Source organism: Schistocerca nitens, chromosome 2 (genome assembly GCF_023898315.1).
Source record: "Schistocerca nitens isolate TAMUIC-IGC-003100 chromosome 2, iqSchNite1.1, whole genome shotgun sequence".
In the NCBI taxonomy this organism is placed as follows: domain Eukaryota; kingdom Metazoa; phylum Arthropoda; class Insecta; order Orthoptera; family Acrididae; genus Schistocerca; species Schistocerca nitens.
Genome location: NC_064615.1, coordinates 1,163,955,779 through 1,163,969,916, shown reverse-complemented (window position 1 = coordinate 1,163,969,916; position 14,138 = coordinate 1,163,955,779). Strand labels below are relative to the sequence as shown.

At 42.1% G+C, this 14,138-nt stretch overlaps 1 protein-coding gene across 1 annotated transcript in view; it reads left to right on the top strand.

Moving 5' to 3' along the window:
- Positions 1-14,138, top strand: part of LOC126237506 (monocarboxylate transporter 14-like) — a 314,416-nt gene that overhangs the window by 103,910 nt on the left and 196,368 nt on the right. The gene's annotated exons all lie outside the window — the stretch shown is intronic.

Sequence of the window (14,138 nt, the reverse complement as noted above, 5' to 3'; positions counted from 1 at the left end):
CCGTGCGTCGCTGCGGTCCGGTCCCAGGTCGACGGGCACGTGCACCTTCCGCCGACCACTGGCGACAACATCGATGTACTGTGGAGACGTGTTGAGCAATTCGGCGGTACGTCCACCCGGCCTCCCGCATGCCCACTATACGCCCTCACTCAAAGTCCGTCAACTGCACATACGGTTCACGTCCATGCTGTCGCGGCATGCTACCAGTGTTAAAGACTGCGATGGAGCTCCGTATGCCACGGCAAACTGGCTGACACTGACGGCGGCGGTGCACAAATGCTGCGCAGTTAGCGCCATTCGACGGCCAACACCGCGGTTCCTGGTGTGTCCGCTGTGCCGTGCGTGTGATCATTGCTTGTACAGCCCTCTCGCAGTGTCCGGAGCAAGTATGGTGGGTCTGACACACTGGTGTCAATGTGTTCTTTTTTCCATTTCCAGGAGTGTAGTTTGAGAGACCTTCCTATTAACACGCAACGTCAGCAACTGTTCACGGCGTAATAAATAATTTATTAAATTTCGGGCATGCGTCCATAAAAATCAAATTTCTTTTATTGATATTCCAGCTGAGTATCTTCCGGCTACTTAAGGATTAAGCTAAGACTGTCCCTTGCATATTGTCGTTCTCGCGTCTGATTTGCTCCGAAATGGAAACTAACGCCTTATTATTTTCTCACGAAACGACCCATCAGAGCCGCTGGCGCCAACTGAACTGACTTTTAAATGGCAGCTCCGACGGACAATGCCCGCGGGCTCTCAGTTTAATAACCGCTCACCCTCCACTGCCGGCGAAGTCGCAATCAATACCTGTGGCAACAGGTAGTCTTCACTGTGTTGGGCGAATGTCCTGTTTCATTCCGTTTCAGAGCGCAAAATATTTCTTTCTTTTAGGTGTTTGATAATATGAAAAATATCGGAAAAATGTGTACGTAAAGGTCGTCTTCACAGATGTTCGAACTTGAGCGTGGATATCTGCTTTCGCGTTCAAGAAAAATTCTGAATACTAGCTAGACGTACCAATAAAGACTAAAGATAGAACTCAAAACGACATTTTCCACCGAGGAATAAAAAGCTCAATAAATTGTCTAAAAATTTTACAGAAATTATTAAAACAAATATAAACGCAGTTAAATACATTTAAGCAATACACTGTGTGCAGTGACGGGTTATTTAGATAACTCAGAATGAGAGGTTTGGTAAAAAATGTATCGCAAGTGAATAATTACAATAATGAAAATGTGTCTTATTTCACTCCAGGGATTTTTTTTTCCTTTTGTGTTGAAACTCGTATTCCAAAGCTCTGCAATGGAAAGTATTAAGAACTTACACTCTTTATGAATTCAACATTCACTCCCTATAGAGGTATGTTGATTCAGTTTTGTCAGGCAAGTAAATGAGAAGCTGCGGTACACAAAATGCAAACCATAGGTCGTCGCCTTGTTTCTGATGTCAGCTAACGGACGTGCAGTGTGTGTGCAGCGTGTGTATTGCGTACGGTGATCGATATTGAAAGATCAATGAGTGGTATGGCACTAGCTTTTTACGTTATTAAATAACATATTTGGAAGAATGTGTAATCAAAACAGTATTGTACACGAGCGATAAAACGAATGAGGTTGCTGTGTTTCGGATAGACTGGCCTTGTATCCGGCAATGTAGAAGCTCGAGTCTTCACCTGGCCCTCCTTATTTAGGTTTTCAGTGATTTCCCGAAACTACTACAGGCCAACGTCGGGGTGGTTCTTTCTATATGGCCACGGCCGATTGACTATTCCATCCTTGTCAAACTAGATCTGTACATGTCTGCAGATGTGAAATATGCTTTTCTTTGTTCTTAAACTGTAATACCACGACATGTTCAGTATTCTTGTACATTTAATCCGTGTACGAATAAAATTACTACTAACATCACACACACACACATCACGCCATCAGACATTAGCGCGCAATCTCCTGACCTGCCAGATAGTAAAACCTTTTTCATCACCAAGACTTGGCGCATCTACATTTAGTTTAAGCGCAAATTCACTAATGTACTTTAAGGACCTCAAGATAAATCATTACGTCGTATTTTGAATGAAGGCCCTTCTTGAAATCGAAGTTATTAATAACAACGTTTTTTCGCATGGGGAAGGGGAATGGCCATGGCTTACTAAAGCAAACCGTACTTCTGTCCCTGTTTAATGACTTAGGGAAAATACCGCGAACCGAAAATAGGACAGCTGCCCAGGTATTTGATACCCAGTTATCCAGAACGCGAATCCAAAGTATTAATCGCTCTTCTGTCTCGCTGTGGTTGTTTCGTCAGGCTACCTATGTTAGTAGTGCTAGTGAAGTGACCCATCTTCCCCCTTATTAAGTTGCACTATTTAGACAACGCTTCCCTTCGACTCGAACATAGAAAAATACACCACGCCTACATCTACATCTACAACTACATCTACAAACAGCAAGCCACCTAACGGTCTGTGGCGGAGGGTACTTCGTGTACCACTGTCACTTCCCCCCTTCCCCGTTGCAGTCGCGGGAAGAGCTGTTCTACATCAACATATCTACATACATACTCCGCAATCCACCATACGGTGCGTGGCGGAGGGTACCTCGTACCACAACTAGCATCTTCTCTCCCTGTTCCACTCCCAAACAGAACGAGGGAAAAATGACTGCCTATATGCCTCTGTACGAGCCCTAATCTCTCTTATCTTTGTTATATTTTGACTACAGTTCAGTCTTGATCACGTCATGTATGTTTTAATGACATGATCAAGACGTGATCAAGACTGAACTTTAGTCAAAATATAACAGTTAATTGATCACTGCTTTCCAAAAATGTTTACCAAAATCTTATCTTTGTGATCTTTCCGCGAAATGTAAGTTGGCTGCAGTAAAATTGTACTGCAGTCAGCCTCAAATGCTGGTTCTCTAAATTTCCTCAGTAGCGATTCACGAAGAGAACGGCTCCTTTCCTCTAGAGACTCCCACCCGAGTTCCTGAAGCATTTCCGTAACACTCGCGTGATGATCAAACCTACCAGTAACAAATCTAGCAGCCCGCCTCTGAATTTCTTCCATGTCCTCCCTCAATCCGACCTGGTAGGGATCCCAAACACTCGAGCAGTACTCAAGAATAGGTCGTATTAGTGTTTTATAAGCGGTCTCCTTTACAGATGAACCACATCTTCCCAAAATTCTACCAATGAACCGAAGACGACTATCCGCCTTCCCCACAACTGCCATTACATGCTTGTCCCACTTCATATCGCTCTGCAACGTTACGCCCAAATATTTAATCGACGTGACTGTGTCAAGCGCTACACTACTAATGGAATATTCAAACATTACAGGATTCTTTTCCTATTCATCTGCATTAATTTACATTTATCTTTATTTGGAGGTAGCTGCCATTCTTTACACCAATCACAAATCCTGTCCAAGTCATCTTGTATCCTCCAATAGTCACTCAACGACAACACCTTCCCGCTGTTGCTGGTAAGCCTCCGAGTGGGTTCGAATCTCTCTAGTTTTACATCCATAGTCTTTTTCCTGAGATACACGAAGGAGAAAGCAATGCATTCATTGACTCTTCTAGAAACGTACTCTCTCGGAATTCTGACACCGTGATGGAGAACGTCTCTCTTGCAGGGTCTTCCACCGAAGTTGATGAGCAACTCCGTGACGCTTTCGTGCTTGCCAAATGAACTTGTAACGAAACGTGCTGCCCTTATTTGGTTCTTCTCATTTTCCTTTACCAATCATATTTCATATAGAAGCGAGAGTGACGATCAGTATTCAAATTTTGGTCGAACGAGGGTTTTGTAAACTATCTTCTTTGTCGGACTATGTTTCCTGAGGATTCTTCCTGTGAATCTCAGTTTGGCACCTGCCTCTCCTGCGATTAGTTTTATATGGTCTATTTACTTTAAATCGCTCCCAGATATTTTATGGAAGTAATTACTTCCAGACATTGTTCTACAATGGCGTAATAGTACAGTAACGGGCTTAATTATGCGTAATACGTTACATTTGTTTATGTTGAGGTTCAATTCCCACACCTTGCTCCAATCGTGGATTTTCTAGAGGTCTTTTTTCATTTCGCTACAATTTTCTAGCGTTGCGACTTCTCCGTATACATCATCATCCGCGAATAGTCTCACGGAACTTCTGACGTTCTCCATTGCCAAACACTCCCTTGTGGTATGTCTGAAGCTACTATTACTCCTGAGGATTTCTCTCCGTTAAGAATGACATACTGTATTCTGTGTCCTAAAAACCCTTGAACCTGATCAAGTAACATCCTATACAATAGTGGTCAGTAAACTCGATTACTGTGGTCAGTTCCTTACATTTAGATGAAATGAAATCTCTTTCACTTTTGAAAGCGACCGGTGACCTTTGTATCTAAATAAATCGTGGAATTCACAATCATCGACACGTTTTATTTTATATACTCAGGTAACAAGCCATCATCAGCTCCTCATGATAAAAATAAAAATGAAGGTAGTTCAGACTTTGCGAAACATAAACATGAATTTAATGCACAAACAGAAAAACAAGTAATCATATTACACTGAAGTGCCAAAGAAACTGGTACAGGCATTTGGATTCAGATACAAAGATATGTAAACAGGCAGAATACGTGGCTGCGGTCGGCAACGCCTACATAAGACAACAAGAGTCTGGCGCAGTTGTTAGATCGGTTACTGTTGCCAGAATGGCAGGTTATCCAGATTTAAGTGACTTTGAATGGCGTGTTACACACAGCATCTCCGAGGTAGTAATGAACTGGGGATTTTCCCGCACGACCATTTTGCGAATGTACTGCGAATATCAGGAATACGGTAAAACATCAAATCTCCGACATCGCAGCGGCCGGAAAAAGATCCTGCAAGAACGGGACCAACGACGATGGAAGAGGATCGTTCAGCGTGACAGAAGAGCAACCCTTCCGAAAATTGCTTCACTGCTGGGCCATCAACAAGTGTCAGCGTGCGAACTGTTCAACGAAACATCATCGATATGGGCTTTAAGAGACGAAGACCCACTCATATACCCTTGATGACTGCACGACACAAAGCCTACGACTCGCCGGGGTCCGTCAACACCAACATTGTACTGTTGATGACTGGAAACATGTTGCCTGGTCGGACGAACTCGTTTCAAATTGTATCGAGCGGATGAACATGTACGGATGTGGAGACAGCCTTATGAATACACGGCCCCTGCATGTTAGCAGGAGACTGTTCAATGGTGTGGGCTTGTACAGTTGGAGTAATATGGGACCCCTGATACCTCTAGATACGATTCTGACAGGTGATATGTACATAAGCATTGTCTGATGACCAGCATCCGTTCACGTCCATTGCCCATTCTGACGGCAGTAGGACGATCCGACATGCTACACGTCCAGAATTGCTACACAGTGGCTCCAGGAACTCTATTCTGAGTTCAAACACTTCCGCTAGTCACCAAACTCCCCAACATTATTGAGCATCTCTGGGATGCCTTGGAACGTGCTGTTCAGAAGAGATCTCCACCCCCTCGTACTCTTATGGATTTATGGACAGCTCTGCAGGATTCATGGTGTCAATTCCCATGTCGTGTAGCGTCACTTCTGCGTGCTCTCGGGAGCTCTACACGACATTAGGCAGGTGTACCAGTTTCTTTGGCTCTTCAGTGTAGTACAGTGACAGGCCTCGCTGTCTAATTATGCGTAGTACTTTACATTTGTTTATGTTGAGCTTCAATTACCAGTCCTTGCACAAATCGTGGATCCTCTGCAGATCTTTCATTTCGCTACAATTTGCTAACGTTGACCAGATATATCATCATCCGCAAATAGCCTCATAGAACTTCTGACGTTGTCCGCTGCTAAAAGTAATGGTCCTATAAACACTCCATTGTAGCATGTCTGAAGCTACTATTGCTCCTGAGGATTTCTCCCCGTTAAGAATGGCATACTCTATTCTGTTTGGCAAAAACCCTTGAATCTAATCAAGTAAGATCCTATAGCAATAGTGATCAGTAAACTCGATTATCGTCGCCAATTCGTTGCATTTAGATGAAGTGAAATCTCTTTGACTTTTGGAAGCGACCGGTGAGCTTGATATGTAATACAATCGTGAAATTCATCATCATCGGCGCGTTTTATTTTATTTACTATTGTAATCAGTTTCGGCTTTACAGCTATCGTCAGCTCTACACGATGAAAATAAAAATAAAGGTATTTCAGACTTTGTGAAACATGAACCTAATACACACAAATGCAAAAGCAATTAATCTTATTATCTTATAGGGCAGCGACACAGTGAACGCCCAGTTATTAGGTTAACTGTGCAACAACGTACGTAATATTTAAATAATGGGACCAGTTAAAACTCTTCGCGCTAATGGAGCAAACGCTGGCACATCTTCAACATATTAACACCTACAAAGAGTAATCAAGTGTTAAAAAGCCGGCCAGTGTGGCTGTGCGGTTCTAGACGCTTCAGTTTGGAACCGCGTGACCGCTACGGTCGCAGGTTCGAATCCTGCCTCGGGCATGGATGTGTGTGATGTCCTTAGGTTAGTTAGGTTTAAGTAGTTCTAAGTTCTAGGGGACTGATGACCTCAGATGTTGAGTCCCATAGTGCTCAGAGCCTTTTGAACCATTTTTTGTTAAAAAGTGTAATCAGAGGTGAGACCTCTACATTTCACAGTTGCATACAGCAATCATTTTAGTAATTGGCAAATCTGCTCCGAAGTATCTTGACTTTCATCTCCATTCGTGATACACAAATAACCAAGCAGAGATCATCAACTATATTACATTGATGCGAGAGAAGCATGTGATCTAGAAAATCCGGATGAGTTCAAGTAGAACTTGTGCACCGAGGGTTCCTTCCAATTATATTTACAGATAGCTCGTCCGTCCCGACAATAGAGAATTTCAACGATTTTTGCCTTTTATTGATATCGATACTGGCAAGACATCAACACATGTGACATAAGTGGCCGTATTTTTTGTTTTTTAACTGCTTTGAAGCAGAGACTTAGATTGTTTACACCGCCAAGGGAGCGTAGACTTTAGTGCGTTACATGCATTTCAACTTGACACGTCTTCCCGTTACTGGGAAAAAGGGGTCATAAGAGATGGACAGAAAGGCAGTCGGATAATGCGACAAAATATTATTTTGTGTGATGTAAGTACAAATTAACAATTGTCGGATTTTCTCCTTTAGTTGACCAATATCGAGATTCTAGGGCAACGGGAAGTGAGTGATACGTGACTGAAACGGGCGTATATTTTTATTGCTTTAGCATAGAACCTTAATTTTTATACATCGCCAAGGGACCATGACCTTAGCATGTACCGAGCGAGGTAGCGCAGTCGTTAGCACACTGCACTCGCATTCGGGAGGAAGAGGGTTCAATCCCACGTCTGGCCATCCTGATTTAGGTTTTCTGTGATTTCCCTAAACCGTTTCAGGCAAATGCCGGGATGATTCCTTTGAAAGGGCACGGGCGATTTCCTTCCCCTCCCTTTCCTAATGCGATGAGACCGATGACTTCGCTGTTTCGTCTCCTGCCCCAAACACCCTTAGTATGTAACATAAATGTCAACTCGATACGTCAACTTGATACGTTACCCGTTCCTGAGAAAAAGGGTTCGTAACAGTCGGGTAAGACGTACAATGAGACGGACAACAAAGTGACCCTTTAAGGCATCCGTTTTTAACGATGGAGGTACGGAAGCCTGAAAGTGAGGCTGAAGCCTCAACGGACGCCAGCGGTAAAACAGAGAGTGTTTCCGGAACAGCTGAGTCGGCTGCGCACACGGGCGAGATATAAATACTCTGTTCTAGATGCAGGACTGCTACGGGGAGCTCGAGCGCATATTACTCTGCAGGTCGGTTCTGGTGACGGCTCTGTGTGTTTTCTGTCTTCAGAGTCAGGAACTCTCAGCGGAAAGATTGTCCACAGTAAGTCTGTGCGAACTCTCCCCCTCGGGGCGACCCGTCACGTTCACACCTATTCCACTGCATTCAATGGAATTTAAATTTAATCGCAGTTTTAATGATAAATCAGCATGAGAGTGTACACGTGTGACAATTCTTCTGAAATAAAAGTTTCAACTATTAGTTAGTTAATTTTTTCTTTGGTAGGCCATATATGCAATGGTACCTCACATTTCATTTTAGTACAAAGAGATAAACAATCAAAAGGTTTATTAGTTCATGCATTTAGGCTGGTTAAGTGCAGCTCTCCATACTGTGCACTTGTAACACTACGCTACTGCGCACGATACTTGTTAAAGCCTGTACTATGGTAAGTTGACGGGCTTCACCTTATAGGAAACGATTTTGGTATATATGTTGACCGCGTGTACCTGAATGGAGGCAAAATCAGACTTTCACCCACTCAGTAACAACAATAATATGTCAAGCAAGTCTGAAGTGCAACTACACGTTAGGACGGACAAGAAACAACACCGCAGATGCTACCAAATTGTTAATAATACGGTCGCCAGCCTAATTAGGCATTAACTGAGTTTCTTCCCAGTACAAGTTGAAGTACGTTCATACAAAACAGCACGTAACTACACTGTATAATATGGTAAATTTTAGAACCAGAAAATCTACTGAACTAATAATTTCACTTTCTGTACTAATATGGACAAGCCAAAAATACACAACAATACACTATAATGTTTACTACAAACTTCGTACTGTCTATTGATCTGACTAAAATCGGGCATAGGTTACCCTAGAAACAGCACTTTCGAAACACACATACAATGTCAATTTTGAAAAAGGTAAAACACTAATAAATTTTGATTTTATATTGACTTTAACTTTGCTGGTCAAATCAGTTCAGTACACTTCAGAATTTAAATGAATAGAAAATAAAAAGGTTGGGGAGGGGCCCTGAAACTGTTATGATCACTGTACTGAAATTTTGGTTATTTAAATCATTAAGCACTCAAGAATTCCAATATGTGATTTACTACTCTTTTTGTCTTATTTCTTGCTCATTTAACTACTATTATTTTTGACTCAAATTAATTAAACTTCATTACTAAACCAATTTCAACATTATCTTCCAACTTTGTCAGACCTATAATATTTACTTATCTATTCTTTAACAACAAAGTTCTTTAAACATCATTCCAACATAGATAGGTCTGCAGGTAATTCTTATTAACATAAACTTTAAATCTTCATTTCGGGACACTCGGATTGCACAACATGTGGAAAGGACCCTGTCTAGGTTAGTGATGAGGATAATTAAATGATAGGACAGTTCTGGTAAAAGTTAAGTTGTTATTGAACAGTCAGGAACAAAAGTAACACTGGTCAACACGAATACAGTACTAAAAGTTTCAACCTGTTCGTATCGATGTGGCGGTTGGCGGCGGCGAGATGGCGAGGCGCAAAGCACACATGGCTCTTGATGTATCGGCACTTTACTTCTTCATAGCGTCGCAATATTTTTCCATTTAGTGCCTATGGAATTTTGCCATGCTGTATAGTCGTCGGAAACGGCACACCCGAGGCTCAATGAAATCACGTTTTCCACGAGAGCCTCCTCGATCCAGAACGTGTTACTCAGATCAAAGCCCAACTCCGACTACTACTGCTGAGCCCGTTATGCCGTGCCGCGCCCGTGTGCATTTTCCCGCGCTCGCCTGCCATCCACCTTTTACCTCTCCCCTACAGACAGGGTATTCACCCAAGGTTTTGCATTCTACATATCCTAATACATTACCTACGTATGGACCAGGCTCACAATTACAACTTTAACATCTTACAATAGTTTCAACATTTCTTACATTTCAATTTTGTTACAACATTGCTTGAAATTTGACATAAACATTAATATTCACATCGAAAGTTGTTTATAGTTTCCTCAACACAATGACATGAAAAGAAAGGAAATGAAAACAGAATATCGATTACACTAATTTACTAAAATCAGAAGAAAAAAATTATTATATGTACAATAGTACAGCGTTGGTGTTGTTACACACTCCTCTTCACCTTTTGGTTCAAATGGCTCTGAGCACTATGGGACTTAACATCTGAGGTCATCAGCCCCCTAGAACTTAGAACTACTTAAACCTAACCAACCTAAGGACATCACACACATCCATGCCCGAGGCAGGATTCGAACCTGCGACCGTAGCGGTCTCGCGGTTCCAGACTGAAGCGCCTAGAACCTCTCGGTCAAACCGACCGGCCCATCTGTTCTTCCGAAGTCGAAAAACTGAGTCAGCAGCCCCCCCCCCCTACATGTAGACAAGTTGTTGACGTTAGCAAAACGATAGGACGTTATTACATTATCCAATACAGAACTTGGTCATAGGATTTGGTAGTGAGATGGGCTATATTTTAACTGTTTACTTTAGGTTTTCATTATTAATTTATTGTAATTTCTTACCAGTCACTTCTCTGTGTTCTCTAAATAATCCTTAACTGTACAGTTTGTATTATTTAAGACTTAATGTAAGACTTATAGTTGTCTCTTTAAACTACTTCAGTAGTTTATTTCCTGCTAGAAAATGGCGTCGTCTTCTTTTCATTAAATGTAAGTTAATTCTGCTTCGTGTTACGGAATATTGTTATTAGTATAGCAATTACTGATGTTCTTCTTAATGCGCATGACATATTCGTAATTTGTGCAGTTAGAATCTCGAGCCGTATAAACAGATTTGTAAAGTTAGTCCAGATAGTATTTTTGGTTGTTATGCTTGCGATCCTTTTATGTAGATTGTGTTTGTGCTCTGAGTACTGGTTCCCCAAAAGAATGATTCCACAGCTAAGGACTGAGTGCATGGAGAAGTGACATTAGTTACAAGGCACTAAATGTTACAAACTGGTGACAGGACTCTATCGGCACAATATACTGTTAATATTCTCTTTGATAGTACCTTTATGTATTCATTTCATTTCAGGAGACTGTCAGTATTCATCCTTAAAAATTTTGTGTCCATTATACAATCTATGGAATTGTTATCTACATTTACTTTTACAGAATTATATTCCCGCTTAAAGCAAAAGTTCATGATCCACGATATCTTAAAGTTAGTTTATTTCTATTTCATCGATTTTAAACATTCTACATAGTGCCATTTGAGGAATTTTAAGTGGAATCTTCTTGACTGTTCTAACATTACCTCTAAAGCCATTGACTTATACCAAAAATACAATTGGTCGTAATATGTTACCCTGAGTGACCCAGTATTTATATATTTTGAATCTGATACGTATTTCACTAAATATTTCGCTTTTTTTACGTCTGAATTATTTCTACCCTCTACGCGCTGTTTTCCAGATACATTCCAAACCGATCACTAGATATTAATTTCATTCAAATCACTCTAGCTTTTTTTATCAGAATTTTATGGTCAACGGTATCAAAGGCCTCCGATAGTGATTCAAAGTTACACTGTAGTGCAGAAAATAGTATCATTTCGCTCCAAACTAAACGGCTTTACCCATATGGGTGCTCAAATCAGTTGCTTGGAATAACGAACGACTGTGAAGCTTCATCAAAAGCTATAGTATTGTTTTTCTCCTGTGAAGATGGTTGTTGCGACTGAAGTCTCTGGAGAATAAACGTACAATTATACAAGCAAATATGTTTTTCAAAATAATTTTAAATCGTGGGGCCAAAAAGCACCGCACAACTGCAGGCAAAATAGCTCATGCTTACTGTCAATTTCATTTGAGTCTTTTTGTTTATTTTTGCACATGCAGTCTAGAGACTAAGGCAGACTGTTTTTCACAACCAAATATCGCAGTACAATCTGAAGATGTGATATTCTATTATTATTTGCTGAAAGCATCGTTCTGCAGTGTATCTTGAAGAAAGTCATTATTAACCTCCATAAAGTTGCTGCAGGGGTCTTTGCTGCGGAGACTTGTTTCGATCAAGAGCCAAAATATTTTCCGCATCGTACTGCATCGTCGACTTCTAACCAAAATACAATTATATTGAGTATCTTTGAAAATATGTGACTGGCTCGATGGATATTAAACTAACAGAACCCCGTACGTTCTACTGGATGGTGATAGTTCGACAGAATCTAAAATAACGTCTGGTGTGCCATACGGAAGCGGAATAAGACCCATAATGTTGTCAAATGCGTGAGTGATTTGTCGGATAGGACCTGCAGCACTAGAAGATTATTCGCTGAAGATGCTGTCTTATACAGGAATGTATCGTCGTTGCTCAATATAAGGAGTTGCAGAAAGACACGTACAAAATTATCACTTTTTGTAATAAATGGTACCCCTCTTTAAATGTTTATAAATGTAAGATATAGCTTTAGATTTATCGGAAGTGTTCTGGGAAAAGGCAGTACTCCTGTAAAGCAAATCGGTATAAGATGCTAGTGCCATGATTTCTAGGTTACTGCTCTACACTGAAGCGCCGACGAAACTGGTATAGGCAGGCGTATTCATATACAGAGATATCGAAAGAGGCAGAATGCGGCGCTGCGGTCGGCAACGCCTATAGCAGAGAACAAGTGCCTGGCGCAGTTGTTAGATCGGTTACTGCTGTTAAAATGGCAGGTTATCAAGATTTAAGTGAGTCTGAATGTGGTGTTAAAGTCGGCACACGAGCGATGGGACGCAGCATATCCGAGGTAGTGAAGTGGGGATTTTCCTATACGATAATTTCAAGACTGTACCGTGAATATCATGAGTCCGATAAAACATCAAATCTTCGCCATAGCTGCGGCCGGAAAAGGACCCTGCAAGAACGAAACTAACGACAAAGGAAGAGAATCGTTCACCGTGACAGAAGTGCAACCCTTCCGTAAATTGCTGCAGATTTCAATGCTGGGGCATTCAACGAAACATCATCGATATGGGCTTTCGGAGCCGAAGGTCCACTCGTGTACCCTCGGCGACTGCACGACACACAGCTTTACGCCTCGTCTGGGCCCGTCAACACCGACACTGTACTTTTGATGACTGGAAACAAGTTGCCTGGTCGGACGAGTTTAGGGAATCCATGGACCCTGCATGTCAGCAGGGGACTGTTCAGGCTGGTGGAGGCTCTGTAATGGTGTGGGGCGAGTGCAGTTATAGTAATAAGAGACTTCTGATACATGCAGATACGACTGTGACAGGTAACACGTACGTAAGCATCCTGTCTGATCATCAGCGTCCATTCATGCCCATCATGCATTCCAACTGACTTGTAGAATTCCAGTAGGACAATGAGACACGCCGAAGGTGCTACAGAGTGGCTCCAGGCATACTTTTCCGAGTTTAAACACTCCCTCTGGCCACCAAACTCCCCAGACATGAACATTATTGAGCATATCTGGGATGCCTTGCAACGTGCTGTTCAGAAGAGACCTCCAGCCCCTCGTATTCTCACAGATTATTGCTCACCCCTGCAGGATTCATGGTGTCAATTCCCTCCAGCACTACTTCAGACATTAGTCGAGTCCATGCCATGTCATGTTGCGGCGCTTCTGTGTGTTTCGGGGGGGGGGGGGGGGGGTTATACGATATTAGGCAAGTGAAGTATACCAGTTTCTCCAGTTTCTTTGGCTCTTCAGTGAAGTACACGATCCGGCAGAATGAATAGTCGTATCTGAGTCACGTAAAACAACGTCGCTGTTGCATCTGAGTCAAAAAAGTATGCACATTTTACATCGCCATTTTTAATTATGGCCTTATAGAGTTCAGAGCTTCAACATTTGCCGTCGAGGCGTACGTAAAAAATAACTAGTTTCCCATTACAGTCAAGCTACTCTTTCGTAGCCATTTCGAGTTGAAAAGACGTGATAAAGTCCCTGACAATCGGACGATTGTATGGCGGGTGCAATAACTTCGGGTTATTCCATCTTTTGCAAAGAAGAGAAGTCCAGGACGACGAAAGACACCGCGACCGCGGAACGAGTTGAAGAGGTACAGTCGTGGACAAAACGAGCGAGACCCCTCGCCTTTTCGTTATACTGATCCGCACAGCTTTAAAGTCTGCTACACAGCATAACAGGCAAGGTGACGAAGTGCTACCAACATACTATGCAAGTTCGCTCATCTGATGTGGTGAGATACTCGTAGCCGGCACTGGAGAAACTCGCGCTTCGAAGACGCCACAGCATCGTCTGCCACCACTTCGTGTAAAACGAAATACCTGAAGT